We start from the raw sequence: 16,745 nt of genomic DNA on the forward strand, positions 1-16,745 counted from the left end.
AGTTCGGCAAGTCGACGACATACTACGGCTGAATGCGAAGCCGGAACAAAGACTGTGTTATCATATTTTTGCTCGGGAGTCCTGTCCCTGCTGATGATAACACCAAGTGAAATAGTTGGCTCGGTTAGCTTTCCGGGCAAATGCGAAAAATTTATATGCAATGCTTGTTTGCTTGCGGGCTGGCGCCTCGTAGGCGTTGTGAAATCTCTTCCCCCCCCCCTACCCCTACCCGAGATTGTTAATTACGTGCAGTCCGCTTCGCAGCTATGGCGCTCGCGAGGCCGGCTGCCGCGGTCGCGACCTTTCTTCTCGCGGTCTTCGGGCCGCGATATGCGTCGTTGTCACGATATGCGCCCTACTCGTGAAGCTCGGCTTGTTCATGCCGTCTATATTCTTTAGCACACCCTCGGTTTGCCCTCATGCATTAGCTCACGTCAAGCTGGTCTCTAGCGCTACTTTAGTGTTCACTGTCTAACGGCGGCGTTTCGCACCATCGGTCGCGGAAAAAAATTTTGACCGTTGGACGGAGCGGTACAATCCTGTAATACACGGTGCTAGTTTGCAACGGCAGGCTATTGAAAGGTGTGTCAAGTAGTTCCCCTTTTTCGTTCTGTAGTTTTCTTCACTGATGTGAAACAGCAAACCGAACTACAAAAAAGGCAATACATGGGCGGTGTTAATCGTTTTCAACCCTTTGTTCTTTCTTCAACCTTTTGATGCAATTTTTAACCCGCCACGGTCGCTCAGTGGCTAAGGCGTTGCGCTGCTGAGCACGAGGTCGCGGGTTCGATTCCCGGCCGCGGCGGCCGCTTTTCTGATGGAGGCGAAAAGCAAAAACGCCCGTGTGTACGAGATTTCGGCGCACGATAAAGATCCCCAGGTGGTCAAAATTAATCCGGAGCCCTCCACTACGGCGCGCCTCATCGCCTGCGTTGCGTCGGCGCGTTAAACCCTACAATCAATCAATCAATTGATGCAATTTTATTCTTGACACTCCGGTCCGCCCGTATTGGCAAACGTTTTGGGACCATTTAATGTCCTTTTTATGTGGAAAAGCCGTTATGAATAGCATATTCGCTTGTATTCAAGGGCATCCGCTGAACGTTTTGCAAGGGGGGGCATCCATTAGCGTGGGGGAAGGGGATGGTTGGATAGCACCAAAAAGGCGCTATTTGTGGTTACAAAAATTACAAACAGCGAATCAGAACCTGACTTGGAGAATATATGTGGGATTTTATAAGCGAACAAATTAAAAATAATAAAAAAATTATAAAAGCTACTGTCACTTTGTAAAGAAGAGTGGTCTCTCTCGCTGCATGATGGTTCTCGACTCACGCAAACCGCTCACCAGCACACAGCACAATACGTTCACACACATACAACTGCACTCCGTCAATCTTCATGAATAGCAGCTGCAGACGCCCCGGGTTTTACTGGGAAAATTGCGAGATGACATGCGTGAGGAAGTCTGTTGAAATTGCTCACACAATAAACATACTACTGGCCTCCCTGACTTTCAATGCAGTACAGGCGTACCAGCGTTTTGAGGGGTTGATTTATAGGTTTTGTTTCGGAATTTTGGTGGTCCCGACATTTCCCAATTTCGAAGGAAAGGTTTGTATTACACTTGTGTCAACCTCACTTCCTTCAGTTCATCTCATAACCGCCATTTGCTGTCCTAGGCATTGCATAAATATTGTTGATTTCGAAGTAATTTCAAGTAGCGGTTGGCTACTGCAATTGCATGAAGGCATCTTTGGAGGTTATAATACTGTGAAAATTCTAAAACATTAAACCTTGGTGTGACTCCTTTTTTATCCGCAGAGAGTTTGTATCAGTTCTGTGCTTTATGTTCACGCACCAAAGGCTTCACATATAAAAAAACAATGCTTCGTAATACTAATGGCTCATTCCACGCGAAACGTCCCGGCCCAACAATCGGCCACCACCAATGTCATTGAGAAAATTTTTGCTACTGGCTGTTAAGTGTAGGAGATCTGCATGGAGTATTTTCGTTTAAAAAATTTTTTACGTCGTCTGAGCGCTAATTGAAATTTCTGCAAATGCCCAAAATGTGATTGCAGACAACAATTTTTAAATACAGAGTGAAATTATTTAGAATGACAAATATTTTAGAACACTCCGCTTGCATTTTACTTTGATGTGGGACCATGACTCAAGCCGTGTAAGAATTTTTGGCATTTTATGAGCGAAGTGAAAGCGCACGAAACGGCGCCTTTTCAGGACTTTTTCGCAAAGGCACCACTAAGTTTAGTCAGAATATTCCCATCGTGCGTGGATATGGTGCTTGAGTGTCTAGTAAAAATAATTTAGGTCGATTAAAGACTGTATTTTTCAGGCAGAGCGCTTGCAAAAGTGCAAAAAATACATTTTTGCCAAATTTAAGGCGTAAAAAATCACCAAGGTCATCGAGGTAAAATTCCATGAGATGGCTCATTATGTGCACCAGCACTTTAGCTTCTAACTGAAAAAAATTATTTGCTTTAGTAAATTTTGCTTTAGGCGCGAAAAATGGTTTTTAATTTCACAATGAGCCATACTTGTGTCCTCTATTGAACTGTGTCCCCAACTCGGAATGCGTACGTGCCGCCTGCTTTTTCTGAGGCACGCATGTGCACACCTGGCTCTCTGCTAAACGAACATGGTTTGTGTCACTTGACATTACAAAAAGCACACCATAAACGGCAAACACCAGAGCACCCCTTGTTATAGATGGGTTTCCCCACACTCACTTACACGAACAGAGCGAGTGTTTTGTAGTTATCAGCAAGAGTAACCTGCCTCTGTCTGATGCGGAGAAAGGAGCATCACAGAGTCATTTTTCCCTTCCCACCGCACTTCACCTGGACCAGAGAAATTCACCGCAAGGATACCTTTCACTGCAAACATAACATTTGTTGCCAGTTGTTTATTTTCCCCTCCGATTTTTTACCGGCCGATGTTGATGATTTACCAGTTGAATAGTCAGCATCTAAGAAAGCTGGCTAGTTGTTGATTTTTTTACACGAATTTGTGATGAGCTTGAGTTGGGCGCATTGGCACAAAAAGTGTTGGAAGTGTAACTGCTCTCAAGTGATGTAATTCTCGCACTCCTTTGACTAGTATTGCCATTACAAATTGTGAAAGACGTTGTGCTCTTGTTTCTTGTAGTCTTGAGCTTAGAAGCCAGGTTATTGTTATTACTTTGACCCGCCGCGGTGGCTCAGTGGCTATGGTGTTGCGCTGCTGAGCACGAGGTCGATCCCCGGCGGCGGCGGCCACTTTTCTGATGGCGGCCAAAAGCAAAAACGCCCATCTCTACGAGAGTTCGGCGCACGTTAAAGATCTCCAGATGGTCAAAATTAATCTGGAGCCCTCCACTACTGCGCACCTCATTACCTGCGTTGCGCCGGCACGTTAAACCCTACAATCAATCTATTGTTATTACTTTTACGTTTTCAGCCTAGGCATACAAGTCTTTTCCGGTTTGAATGTGATCTTCAAAAGATCTCTGGGGACCTGCGCTTGCTGCCGCACTTTTAAGAGCGCCGCGGACGCCGTCACACGCACTTTTGCTGCGTGAAGTGGCCAAGAAATTCCATTCTGCCGACAGTTTATGGTCGTCCTCGTGGTAGCAGTGATTCACGAAGTTCTTTTTAGTTGTTATTGCGAAGCTCCGTCACAGAAATCATGAATTTATTTTAGTTGAAGCCGATCTTGCTTCTGTATTCAAGCACTGTGCTCTGAAATACATGGTGATCAAAGTTAAGACGACAGGTTTTTTTTTTAAATATGCGCTTAGATTTACGCGAATACCACCTCTACAGTGAGGTTATGCACCCAGGGAGACACATAATTAGCAGGTAAATATTAGTGTGAGTGGCTTAATTAAATAACACTGATTATGTCCATTTTTTGGCGGCAGTAACCAGGCATGCTTGTATTGAAAAGTTAGGCGCAATCGTGTTTCTACTTAGTTTGAATTGGCAGAATTCTAATGCATCCGTGGTCTGAGGTATCAAACGGCGAAGTTTAATTGCCATGCGCATGATTACGCCTGCTAGAGGTCAAGATCGGCGCATAGCTCCTCCCTTTTGTTTGTATTTCGATAGCGGTTCCAAGAACTGCAAATTACGATAACGCCAGCCAGCCCAGAGTGAATGGGTTCCAGTTACCACTTTTTCCTGTGTCTCCACCCCTTTGTCGAACTAAACACCGTACACAACAGGCACGTCACAGAAGGGAGGAGCATTGCTCCGGTGTAGACTGTCTTGCATGCGTAATCATGCTAACGGCAATTAAACATCACCGTTTGATATCTCGCACTATGGATGGACTAGAAGAATTCTGCCAATTGAAACTGCGTAGAAGCATTATTGCGTATGACTTTCCATTACAAGCATGCCTGTTTACAGTAGCCACTAAAAAGTGAATTAATTAATTGTAGGTAATTAAGCCTCCGAAATCAATTATTCCATCCTTTTTATGTGTCCCCCTGGACGCGTAACCCCCATGTATTACATCCTTTTTATGTGTCCCCCTGGACGCGTAACCCCCATGTAGAGCTCGTCTTCGCGTAAATCTAAGCGCCTATTTTTAAAAAATATCTGTCGACTTAACTTTGGTCACCCTGTATATGAGGAGCAACTGTACGAATTGAGTTTGCGAAAACCCCAAAATAAAAAGTGGTGAAAAAAGGCTGGTTGCACGTAGGCGTTCACAGTTAGGGACACAGTTCCATAGGGAACACAAGTCTGGCTCATTGGGAACTTTAAAACGTTTTTTCTCGCGTCAAACAAAATTTACTGGAAAGAAATTGTCTAAATTAAACGCTGAAGTGCTGTTGCGTATAATGATCCATCTCATGTAATTTCGCCTCGAGGGCCTTCATGCTTTTTTAGGTCTGAATTTTGGCACAAGCGCAATTTGTTTCATCTGTGTAAACGCTTTGCCTCAAAAGTACGCTCTTTAATCCACTTACCTTATTTTTAGTAGACACTGAAGGAGCATAGCAACGCACGGAAGGAATATTGGGGCCCAAGTTTTTGTGGGGACTTTGTGAAAAGTTTCTGAAAACGTGCCTTTTCTTCCGTTTTCATTTCGCTAGTACAACAGCAATAATTCTTACATGGCTTCAGTCATGGTCCCATATCAAAGAACAATGCAAGCAGAGTGTTCTAAAATATTTGTCATTAAACATGGTTTCTCTCTCTATTTTAAATTTATTTTCTACAACCGCTATTTCACTTTTGCAGAACTTTAATTAGCCCTTAGAGAAAGGAAAACAATTTTTTCAATGAAAATACTCCGTGAAGACCTCCTACACATCAGCGGCAACTAGCCCAAATTTTTAAAAATAAATTGGCTGTGGTCAATTTTTGGGCTGTGATGTTTCGTGTGGAATGACCCTAATGTGAAATGTTTCAGCAACATGTGAATTAAATGGAAGCATTAGCTATCATGTGTCATTTATGCATCCTAAATGGTAATAAAGCTAATAACTTTTTAAGAGTGAACAAAGCTAAGAAGTTCTGAGTTCATTGTAGAGGCCGACTAGGAACACTTAATGCAGCAGTTTGCGAGGACTTATTTCCTGTACTTGATTTCACTGTGCTTTGGACAAAATTCCAAACATTTACAACCCATTGTTATAAGCAAATGCGTATGAATGATAGTACCACTGTTGCTACATGATATATATTTTATTCTACTGTGATCAACTTTTTCTTATAGAAAAAACTTTTGCAGTTATTTTATATCCAGTGTATTCGGGATACTCAGCAGCATTGTGCGTTGTCATCGTCAGTTACAAATCTAATTTTACCAAATTTTTTAATTGCTCATGTTGGAGAGAGCAAATGCACCTTTTGTGATGGTAATGCTTTTTTCAAAAAAATACAGTATTTGTAGTTTTTATTCCTCTACGTTACACGAGATGCCCGTCACGTTGTACCGACACATGCACATACATAGGGAATGATGGCGATTACAAGATAGGGACCAAACAGGAGACAAATCTGGAGGAGCAGCCTCAACCCGAGAAACAACGGCCATCTTTGGCATGCCTAAGACGGTTGGCGAGAGAGAAGCAGTGTATGAGAGGAATGTTGATTTGACAAGAGCGAGTTAGCAAAAGACAAACCAGATGTTGCTGCAGGTGCTTTTCAAAGGAACCAATTGGGGAAAGGGGAGCCATGTGTCGATATCTTTTTTTTTTTGCATTTCAGAAAAGGTGGGGGGGGGGGGTGGGACGGTGCTAGTTTGTGATGCTGCAGTACTTGGAGTGATGCTTAGGGACACATTAATACCGTGGGTGGTACAGGAAGTCTGTTTGCTCTTATCACAACACGCAAAGGTAGTGCGATAAAAAAAATGAACACGTCCAAGAGCAGGGCTTGGAACAATAAATGCTCTTGAGGGAAGTATGCCAATTATGAAGTGGACATATGCGGCTGAAGAACATTAGGCCTATTTTCTTGCAAGCGGGGCACTTACACGTGTTTTTTTATATCGCACTGCCTGTGCCTATCATGGTGCGATTGCATACTAGTCGTGTACTGCCGTACTTGGCTTCCTGCTGATTTCTCCCAAAGCCTCACCGGAAGACCGGCAGTGTCACTATCCAGTTTCTTCCGCTCCCCGCCTCCTTTCCTAGCTGAAAAGAATTATTTCTTCACATGACTTCCCTTTCACCAACTGTCTCCCTCAAAAGTACATCCAGCAACACCTGAGTTCTCTTCTGCTATGTCACACATGTCAGATCAACTCTTCTTTCACACTTTGTGTGTGTCTCACCAATGCTGTATCACCGACGCAACGTATCTTTTTATAAGGCATCCCGAAACTGACTGTTGTTTACTGGGCTGATGCTGCTGATATTTGGACTCCTAGAAAGTAGGTGTGAGTGTGCTTGGTATGCACGCACATAAAGCAGGTGAAGGAATCCTGAACTACTATGAATATGTCGAAACTTTCATACAACACCTGTAGAAACCCCAACGAGGATTTGAATATTCAGACAGATTTGATCAGCGGACAGAGCTTCCTCAAGGAAACATTAGACCAAAATAACGCCGAGCACGGCAAACACTAGTTCAGAAAAGTTTGTTTTTCACACTCCGGTTTTTTTAGCAATGTAACCAACATATATGAAAACATGGAATCTAGTTATTCTCCACAGCACAAAGGCAAATGAGACACGGAGAGGTTAAAATGAGGGACAGAAGAAAAGGAGGACTGGTCAGCCTTAGCAGAAATTGATAAATGGAGCAATAGAAGAACGAAAACTTGAAGGGCAGAGTGGAACAACGCATTCTCGGAGGGCTTAAATTGGTGCGAGAGGCCACATATGGCCTACCGTCGAAACAAAATCTGAGTAAAATTATCAAGCTAGGTAGAAGTTGTTCCAGACCGAGCTCCATGTGCCGTGTGGCTTCTGTCTTCACTTGCGGCAACTTTTCCTATGCTAATGCATATCTGATGTTCTTTTTATTCATTTTTGTGGGCCACAACAGAGGAAGAAGCAGTTTTCCTCCCTTCAATGACCAGGGCAGTAGTCTGAAGTGTTAAGTCTAGAAGCGAACAGTTGCCCAGAAAATGCTAGGAAAACACCTAACAGGATGTGGTGGAGAAGCACCAGCGTGCCAACGCTAATGTGGCAGGGCCTGTAGAAGACACTTTTCTGTTGACATTTTTTAGTGCCAGCCCATATTGCGTCTCTCATGCCAGAGCCTCAGTGAGAAATTTGAAAATATTTGGTGTTGCTTGCGTATTTCTGGCTAAAGAATGCATTTCCGGCTTGGAAGGGAGCCGAGTGAGTACCGAAAGGATAGTTCTATCAAACTAAACAAAGTTGTATTCAGTGTTTATGGACCCTTTACAGACGGTGTAATGGCTTGCTTGCTACGAAAATAATGCAGACATTGTCATCTGTCTGTTTACAGCGATTCAGCGTTTTTCAGAAACTTGTGATTCACTTTCACTTCTAAAATTGCTAAATGAAAGTAGTGTGAAAGTAGAGACTCTGATAATAAAGCAACTGTTAATACACCTTGAAAATATGAGGAACGTAGGAGTTGTCACATTGCATTTGTGAAGCTGGTGCGCTGTGGGGATTTTTTCTTATGACCTCCTCTATACCCTTTAGTTTTTGTTGGTAGCCCACACCTTATTACTTACTATGTCACAGTGAAATTCATCTTTTTTATCGTTAGACGCAAGAGGGGTGGATACACTGTCCTGCGGCCTGTCTTGCTGAATAAAAGTGGTGTCGAAGCCTTCAGGGCAGCACTGGTAAGTATAGTAGTAATTACTTCTAATGTAATCACTTCGCAGGAGCTTTGGAAAAAGTAAGTGTTGCTTGTTGGGTTGGTTTTAGGATTTCTAGAAGAACGGACGTGGGAGCGAAATCACTTACATTTTTTGGAATCATTCCCAGTCTTCAAAAATCATCTATCGATTTCTCTATTATCTCGCTTCGAATATTCTTCCGAAAAAAATTTAAAATGCACGCAAAAAAGGCATATTTTGAAGTACTAGCTACCAATCTTTAAAACAACTACCTGGTTTGTTAACCACGCCACCACTGCGACACCAAGACATACCTCGTACATTTCCCATACGGACCATAGAATCAATGAATATCATGATGTGTGGGTAGGTATTGTATTTTTTAAACTATTTTGGCAGTGATAACGCTCGTTTATCGCGAAATGGTCTTCCAGATCAGCCCTGTCATGCTAATACTACGGGCAATTAGGTTAGAGATCCCTTATTCAACTCATAAAAAGCTCTCACACAGTCGCGATTACAGAAACTTCAGCCAACGTAGTCATGAACAAAATGAGCCACTAGAAAAACAGTTGTCTCTAGTAACAGTTGTCTAAGAAAAATAGCTTGATTGAATTTGTCTTATGGCAGCCGATTAAAGCTAGATTGGAAAGGTAATTCTTTTTCTGTGAACGAAACGATGTTTCCTACCACCAAAACCTGTCCCAGCCATCAAAACGCTCGAGATGGTCCGCAATTCCAGAAGCTGCTGTATGCATTGCGATGCTCGCTGAGTACACTACTTCTGGCGTTGATGCTGATATCTGCCAAGTATAGGCTTCGGAATAATGCAAGCAGACAGGACGGTAACTTTTTTCTACCGCAAAAAGTCGACCAATCTTGGGGTCTAACAAAGCATTTTTGTGCTAAACATATTGATTAGGCACATACTGCATCAGCTCAAAGTGGAGATAATTCAATGCTCTTTCCAACAACAGCAGATTAGCAAATTAAAAAAATCAGTTTTTGTCCAAACATTGAAAATTTGGATATGAAGTTGTGTATAGCAATTCGCCAATAGTTTAAAAAGTTTAGAGGATACTTTTTGCCAAACATTACAAAAACACATCCTAAAAAAATTTTGTTGCCCGGTACAATTTGTCAGTTATGAAAAATATGTTACCATGTGTGGTGCCCGCTTTCTCCAGTGAAGCCCTACCTCTCTTTCAAAATGTGCAATTTCGGATAAATTTCTGAAAACAAATCTGGTGGTTTGGCAATATTAAAGGTACTAATTTGTCCCTAAATGATGTAGAAACATCTTCTCAATGTTTGATATTACATTGACGGTCAGCTAAAAAAAAGTCACCCGCACCTCCCCCAAGGGAATCGTGCAGAAATGCTAATGCGTGGGGTGCACCGATGAGTGTGTTGCGAGTAATGGCGTAATTAATGACGAGAGTGTGAAAGGAATCATTTATTCATCAGCGCCTGTTTGTGTTATCGTTGTACCTGACGGCCACAATCACTGCCTTGTGATCGCTAAAGTGCACGGTCAAAGGGTCTTTGAGAAGCATACGCGCGTCACAGTTTCGCCTAAAGACCAGATCAATGCAACTCCCGTGAATGGTAGTGGGGCACGTGTCGAAGCCGGCAGAGACACAATGCATAGAGCGCCTGGTCTGCATGTACTCGACCAGCGACTCGCCACTCTTCTTGCGCATGTCAACCTTGAAGTCTCCAACCAAGACTATGGGGTCAGAGGGTTTGGAGCGCAGGCGCACACTTTCCATAGCCGCGTCCAGCTGCGCGGCCACGGCGTCTCGAGCGAGGTTGGGCGCGAGGTACACGGTCACCACAAAGACTCTGTCTCCGGTGTAGGCAAGGGTGTACAAGTCCTTGTGCGGAGAAGTGTGTCGAAAGGGAGAGGTGGCAACGGCGTGCGCTATTAAGTTACAATAAACGTTAGAAACGAGACTAACACCGCAGTACTCGCCGTCCTTGCCGCTTCGAGCAAAGTAGTACTCGTTGACGGCGTCATCAGCGACAGCAGTAGCACTCGGGCAGACACTGCGATCGAGGACGAGGAGTGACGCCTGTCGTTGTTGTCGCAGTTCTTCGCTGAAGGGCAAGTAGCGCTTGACGAACACGTCCACACCACCGGCTCGGCGGAGAGATAACACCTGCGGGCGCACGCCGACGGAGCACGACAACCCCCGACTAAGAAATGCGTTCGCATTTACGACGACGACGACGACGAAGGCAGAACTAGGAGGCGCGCGCTCACGTGCGCTCGCGCTGGAGGAATGCAGGCGCACGCCGGCCAACGGAGCAAGACAACCCCCGGCTAATAAATGCATTCGCATTTAAAATTAGGGTTGGCAGAAAAACTCCTTGGGGCTGAAAACAAAACTCGTTTACTGTTAGTTTACTATCATGCACGCTTTGAAGCTTTCACTTGCTGGTTATTATAACCTTCTAGCTCTGTTTTTTAACCCTGCTTTAAGTTATAAGGTGCAATGCACTGGAACCGTGCCCAGCTAGCTATCCCAGACTAGCTGTCCCGTGACAAATCAAAAAGGCGCTCAGATTTTTGAGCCTCCTGCATTGCAGCTCCACCTGACATTTTTGAAGACAAACAACACCAAATTTGTTGCAAACTCTGTCAGAATACGTAGTTGTACTTAGGAGCAACTCTAGACCTCCTAAAACATCCTTGTACAGAATCAACACTGAAGCCAATTTGAAGCTCTCTCTCCTTGTCTTAACTGATGTCTGATGATTTGAGGTTTTCTCTCGACATTCAGATGGAACTGTTATTGCACAAGTAAGGCATGCGTGAAGTGAAATCACAAACGGCATGCTTTTTTTGAGGAACAGTAGTGGGCGACGAAGGCGTTATGGCAAAGCGGCTTGAAGTTCTCTAACTGTGTGGTAATGCCAAATATGAAGTAATATGCAATGGAGAAATGAAGCAAATTAATGGAAAAGGGCTGAAAATGCTATGTGCACTTGTCAGACATGAAGAGACCTTCACAAACAATTTTGACTTAAAAAAAAAATTCCCCTTACGTCCCCGAAGGGAATCGTGCAGAAATGCTAATGCATTGGGTGCACCGATGAGTGTGTTGCGAGTAATGATGTAATTAATGACGAGAGTGTGAACGTAATCATTTATTCATCCGCACCTGTTTGTGTTATCGTTGTGCCTGACAGCCACAATCACTGCCTTGTGATCACTAAAGTGCACGGTCAAAGGGTCTTTGAGAAGCATACGTGCGTCACAGTTTCGCCTAATGACCAGATCAATGCAACTCCCGTGAATGGTAGTGGGGCACCTGTCGAAGCCGGCAGAGAGACAATGCATAGAGTGCCTTGTCTGCATGTACTCGACCAGCCACTCGCCACTCTTCTTGCGCACGTCAACCTTGAAGTCGCCAACCAAGACTATGGGGTCAGAGGGTTTGGAGCGCAGGCGCACACTTTCCATAGCCGCGTCCAGCTGCGCGGCCACGGCGTCTCGAGCGAGGTTGGGCGCGAGGTACACGGTCACCACAAAGACTCGGTCTCCGGTGTAGGCAAGGGTGTACAAGTCCTTGTGCGGAGAAGTGCGTCGAAAGGGAGAGGTGGCAACGGCGTGCGCTATTAAGTTACAATAAACGTTAGAAACGAGACTAACACCGCAGTACTCGCCGCCCTTGCCGCTTCGAGCAAAGTAGTACTCGTTGACGGCGTCATCAGCGACAGCAGTAGCACTCGGGCAGACACTGCGATCGAGGACGAGGAGTGACGCCTGTCGTTGTTGTCGCAGTTCTTCGCTGAAGGGCAAGTAGCGCTTGACGAACACGTCCACACCACCGGCTCGGCGGAGAGATAACACCTGCGGGCGCACGCCGACGGAGCACGACAACCCCCGACTAAGAAATGCGTTCGCATTTACGACGACGACGACGACGAAGGCAGAACTAGGAGGCGCGCGCTCACGTGCGCTCGCGCTGGAGGAATGCAGGCGCACGCCGGCCAACGGAGCAAGACAACCCCCGGCTAATAAATGCATTCTCATTTAAAATTGGGGTTGGCAGAAAAACTCCTTGGGGCTGAAAACAAAACTCGTTTACTGTTAGTTTACTATCATGCACGCTTTGAAGCTTTCACTTGCTGGTTATTATAACCTTCTGGCTCTGTTTTTTAACCCTGCTTTAAGTTATAAGGTGCAATGCACTGGAACCGTGCCCAGCTAGCTATCCCAGACTAGCTGTCCCGTGACAAATCAAAAAGGCGCTCAGATTTTTGAGCCTCCTGCATTGCAGCTCCGCCTGACATTTTTGAAGACAAACAACACCAAATTTGTTGCAAACTCTGTCAGAATACGTAGTTGTACTTAGGAGCAACTCTAGACCTCCTAAAACATCCTTGTACAGAATCAACACTGAAGCCAATTTGAAGCTCTCTCTCCTTGTCTTAACTGATGTCTGATGATTTGAGGTTTTCTCTCGACATTCAGATGGAACTGTTATTGCACAAGTAAGGCATGCGTGAAGTGAAATCACAAACGGCATGCTTTTTTTGAGGAACAGTAGTGGGCGACGAAGGCGTTATGGCAAAGCGGCTTGAAGTTCTCTAACTGTGTGGTAATGCCAAATATGAAATAATATGCAATGCAGAAATGAAGCAAATTAATGGAAAAGGGCTGAAAATGCTATGTGCACTTGTCAGACATGAAGAGACCTTCACAAACAATTTTGACTTAAAAAAAATTTCCCCTTACGTCCCCGAAGGGAATCGTGCAGAAATGCTAATGCATTGGGTGCACCGATGAGTGTGTTGCGAGTAATGATGTAATTAATGACGAGAGTGTGAACGTAATCATTTATTCATCCGCACCTGTTTGTGTTATCGTTGTGCCTGACAGCCACAATCACTGCCTTGTGATCACTAAAGTGCACGGTCAAAGGGTCTTTGAGAAGCATACGTGCGTCACAGTTTCGCCTAATGACCAGATCAATGCAACTCCCGTGAATGGTAGTGGGGCACCTGTCGAAGCCGGCAGAGAGACAATGCATAGAGTGCCTTGTCTGCATGTACTCGACCAGCCACTCGCCACTCTTCTTGCGCACGTCAACCTTGAAGTCGCCAACCAAGACTATGGGGTCAGAGTGTTTGGAGCGCACGCGCACACTTTCCATAGCCGCGTCCAGCTGCGCGGCAACGGCGTCTCGAGCGAGGTTGGGCGCGAGGTACACGGTCACCACAAAGACTCCGTCGCCGGTGTAGGCAAGGGTGTAGAAGTCCTTGTACGGAGACGTGTCTCGAACGGGAGACGTGGCAACGGCGTGCGATATCAAGTTCTCTCGGGCGTGTCCTCTCCCCTTGCCCTCCGCTACTCCCGCCCGAGCTACCACCTGCTCCGTTTGCTAGGCACGCCACAGCTGTTGCTAGGGGCGAGGAGGAGCGCGGAGAGATAACAACTGCGGGCGCACGCCGAAGGAGCACGACAACCCCCGACTAAGAAATGCATTCGCATTTACGATGACGACGACGACGATTGCAGAACTACGAGGCGCGCGCTCACGTGCGCTCGCGCTGGAGGAATGCAGGCGCACGCCGGCCAACTGAGCAAGACAACCCCCGGCTAATAAATGCATTCGCATTTAAAAAGCTACCCGTTCTCCAAACCAAAGCTCACAAGTGAATAGCTGGTGTCATATTCTTGTAGTTCTCAGCTTTAAATGCTGTCGGATTGCAAAGCTGACAACATCGTTTGATACTTGGCTTTCTGGGAGCCTTTTGATAAAAAAGCTAATGGGTATACAGCGTAACCACAAGTGACATCCTTTTTTGTCTAACGCAGCAGCCACGGCACCTATGGAAAAAACACATGCTGCTCAACCCTCAGAAAACACCATCAGAAATCTCAGTGTAGCCATAGCAAGCAAATTAGAACTGATTTCAAATTTTCAGTGCCTAGACTAACCAGTGGGATGCGTTAAGTGCAAGAGAAATGACAACACGAATATCGGCAATATAAAGCATTGATCATGGGTTATCAGTGCTTTATGTTGCGGATTTTGTCATGTTGTATTTGTTTCTCATGCACCCCGGTGGTTAGTCTGGGCAATGTACCTTTGAAATTGGTTTAAAGTTTCCCGCTTAGGCAACCTTGAGATTTTTGGAAAAGCTTTTTGCAAGCTGAGGTGTTTATGTTTTCTCAAAAGGGAGCGTGGCTGATGCGCTTGACAAAAAGCGTACGGCTCGTGGTCATGCTGCTTTATCATCAAATTTTCTCAATCAAAAGTCTCCCACCAAGTCAAATATCAAATCATGTTGCCAGCTTTGCAATTTGACGCTGGTGACAGATGATAATTAGCTGTGCATGACACCAGCTTTCCACTGCTGAGCTTTGTTTCGCAAAAAAGGGTCGTTTTATTTTTTGAAAGCAAATTTCTGAAGGGTCCCCACATGTGTATCATGTGGACTGGGCTCTTGAGCCACTTTCCAGCAGTTTCTATTTTGTTTGTGTGTTGCAAACCTCGTATTTGGTGCTACTACGCAGTTACCCAACTTGAAGCCGATTTGCCATAGCACCCCCGTCGCCCTCTACTATTCCTCAAAAATATAACGCCTTCCGTTATATCGCTTCACCCATGCCCTACTTTTGCCATAACAGCTCCAGCTGAAGGACAAAAAATAACACCAAGTCATCCGATATCAGTTCAGACAAGGAGAGATCTCCAGTCAGCCTTGAACACTGTCCGGTGTTCACTGGCCAGTTTTGTTAGTACTAGGGTATTATTACTGGTCTAGTGTTGCTTCTTACTGGAACTGTCTATTCTGACAGTCTCTAAAGGTTTAAGATAGTGTCTTTTTGAAAACGTCAGGCAGCACTGCAATGTAAAGGGCTTATAGTGCTGAACACTTTTCATCGTGCGAAAGCCTGCTAGGCACAATTATAGTGCATCGCAACTTATTCCTGCCAGCAGGGCTACCATATCGATTCAGAAGATGACAATAAACCGTAAGTGAAGGTAATAGTAGATAACTGATGACCATAATCTCAAGAAAAATGCCCCACTGAGTTTGGTTTTCAATTTCAAGCAGATTTCTTTGCATCTCTTGCTTGCCGTGAATCTGGTACTTGCTGTAGTCATAAATAAGATGTTTTTATATGATGTGGGGACTAAGTTGAGCCCTTAATAACATCAAAATATTTCAGAGAACCATCCAAAATTGTGTATTTTAAATGAATGTTCGGCTTCACCACGAGACGCGGGCACCACGCGTACAAGCACTACATGAGCACCACCGGGACAAATTAATTTGCTGTACTGAATGTTTTCTTGGACAGGTTTTTTAAATGTGAACTTTCAAAATGTGTATTCTAAATTTTTTCCACTATTGGTGGTTTGTTATACACTTTTTTTTATTTTTCTTTACGTTGACAAAAATTTTGATTCGGGTTTTTTGGGCAATCATTATGCAAACATACAGCTGGTGCTAGAAAGGGCTTTGAATCATCCGCATGTTTTGCCACTGCACTTTGGGCCTAACCAAAACATTCAGCAGCAAAAGTTTTCTTAGAGCCTTAAAAATTGGCCAATTTTCTGCGGTAACAAAAGAGTTGAGATCAACTCGTTTGTCAGCTTTACTGCATCACTCTTTCGTTTGTGCAGAGAAGCCCCTCTAGTGCATGAGAAACTTGAGAACAAGTTGGGCATCCAAAGTCAATAAATTGGGATAGGGAAACTAATAACTCTCACATGTCCCATCAAGGCTGTAGTGTCAGCTTTACTGCATCGCTCACAACTTGTGCATCCAGTGCATCAGACACTTTGCGAAACGTTTTGTGCAAAATTTAATATGGGAAGTTAACAAATAGGGGTACGGAAAAACTAAAAGCGCTGACAATATTTCAAGTGCACATGTGGTTTGAAATTTGATTTTCTTGTGGCCACTAAAACATGAAGAAACCGAGGTACATAACAAGGCAGTGGTGGCCTTTGTACTGACAACTTAGGTTTCTTTTCCATCAGTATTACGTGTGATCTCGGTGATTATAACTGTAAGCATTATTTAGTGCTTCATGCTTTCACTTAAGGTAACAAGTGTTGAAGAAAAAATCCAAACGGGGTGTAGACATTGCATGCAGTGTTGAAAATGCTGTAAAATAGTTGTTGCTGCTTGAATATTCGTTTCTGTGCGTGATTCGGCAGCGGCGATTGACATCGGTGTTTATCGCGGGTTATATGTGCCGAACAGGCTTGTGCAGAGTTTGAATCAACGGCGAAATGCTTCGAATGTTTTTGTGCCACGGCGCAATGACAATTACAGGACAGGCCCCAAGCTCATGTTTTTTCCTTCCCTCAAGACGACCAAGCAAGACAAGCCTGGATACGTGCCATTCCACGTGAAAACGTGGTCATGTCAGCAAACTCCAGCATAAGAAATTCTGAATGCTTTATGATTTTCTTATCACGCTG

At 44.5% G+C, this 16,745-nt stretch overlaps 1 pseudogene; it reads left to right on the plus strand.

Annotated features, from left to right (window-relative positions):
• LOC144140000 (uncharacterized) overlaps positions 1-16,745 on the plus strand; it is a 54,464-nt pseudogene that overhangs the window by 36,467 nt on the left and 1,252 nt on the right.

Source organism: Haemaphysalis longicornis, unplaced genomic scaffold, assembly GCF_048455015.1.
Source record: "Haemaphysalis longicornis isolate Haplotype H1 unplaced genomic scaffold, Haemaphysalis longicornis Haplotype H1 scaffold_5, whole genome shotgun sequence".
NCBI classification, from domain to species: Eukaryota; Metazoa; Arthropoda; class Arachnida; order Ixodida; family Ixodidae; genus Haemaphysalis; species Haemaphysalis longicornis.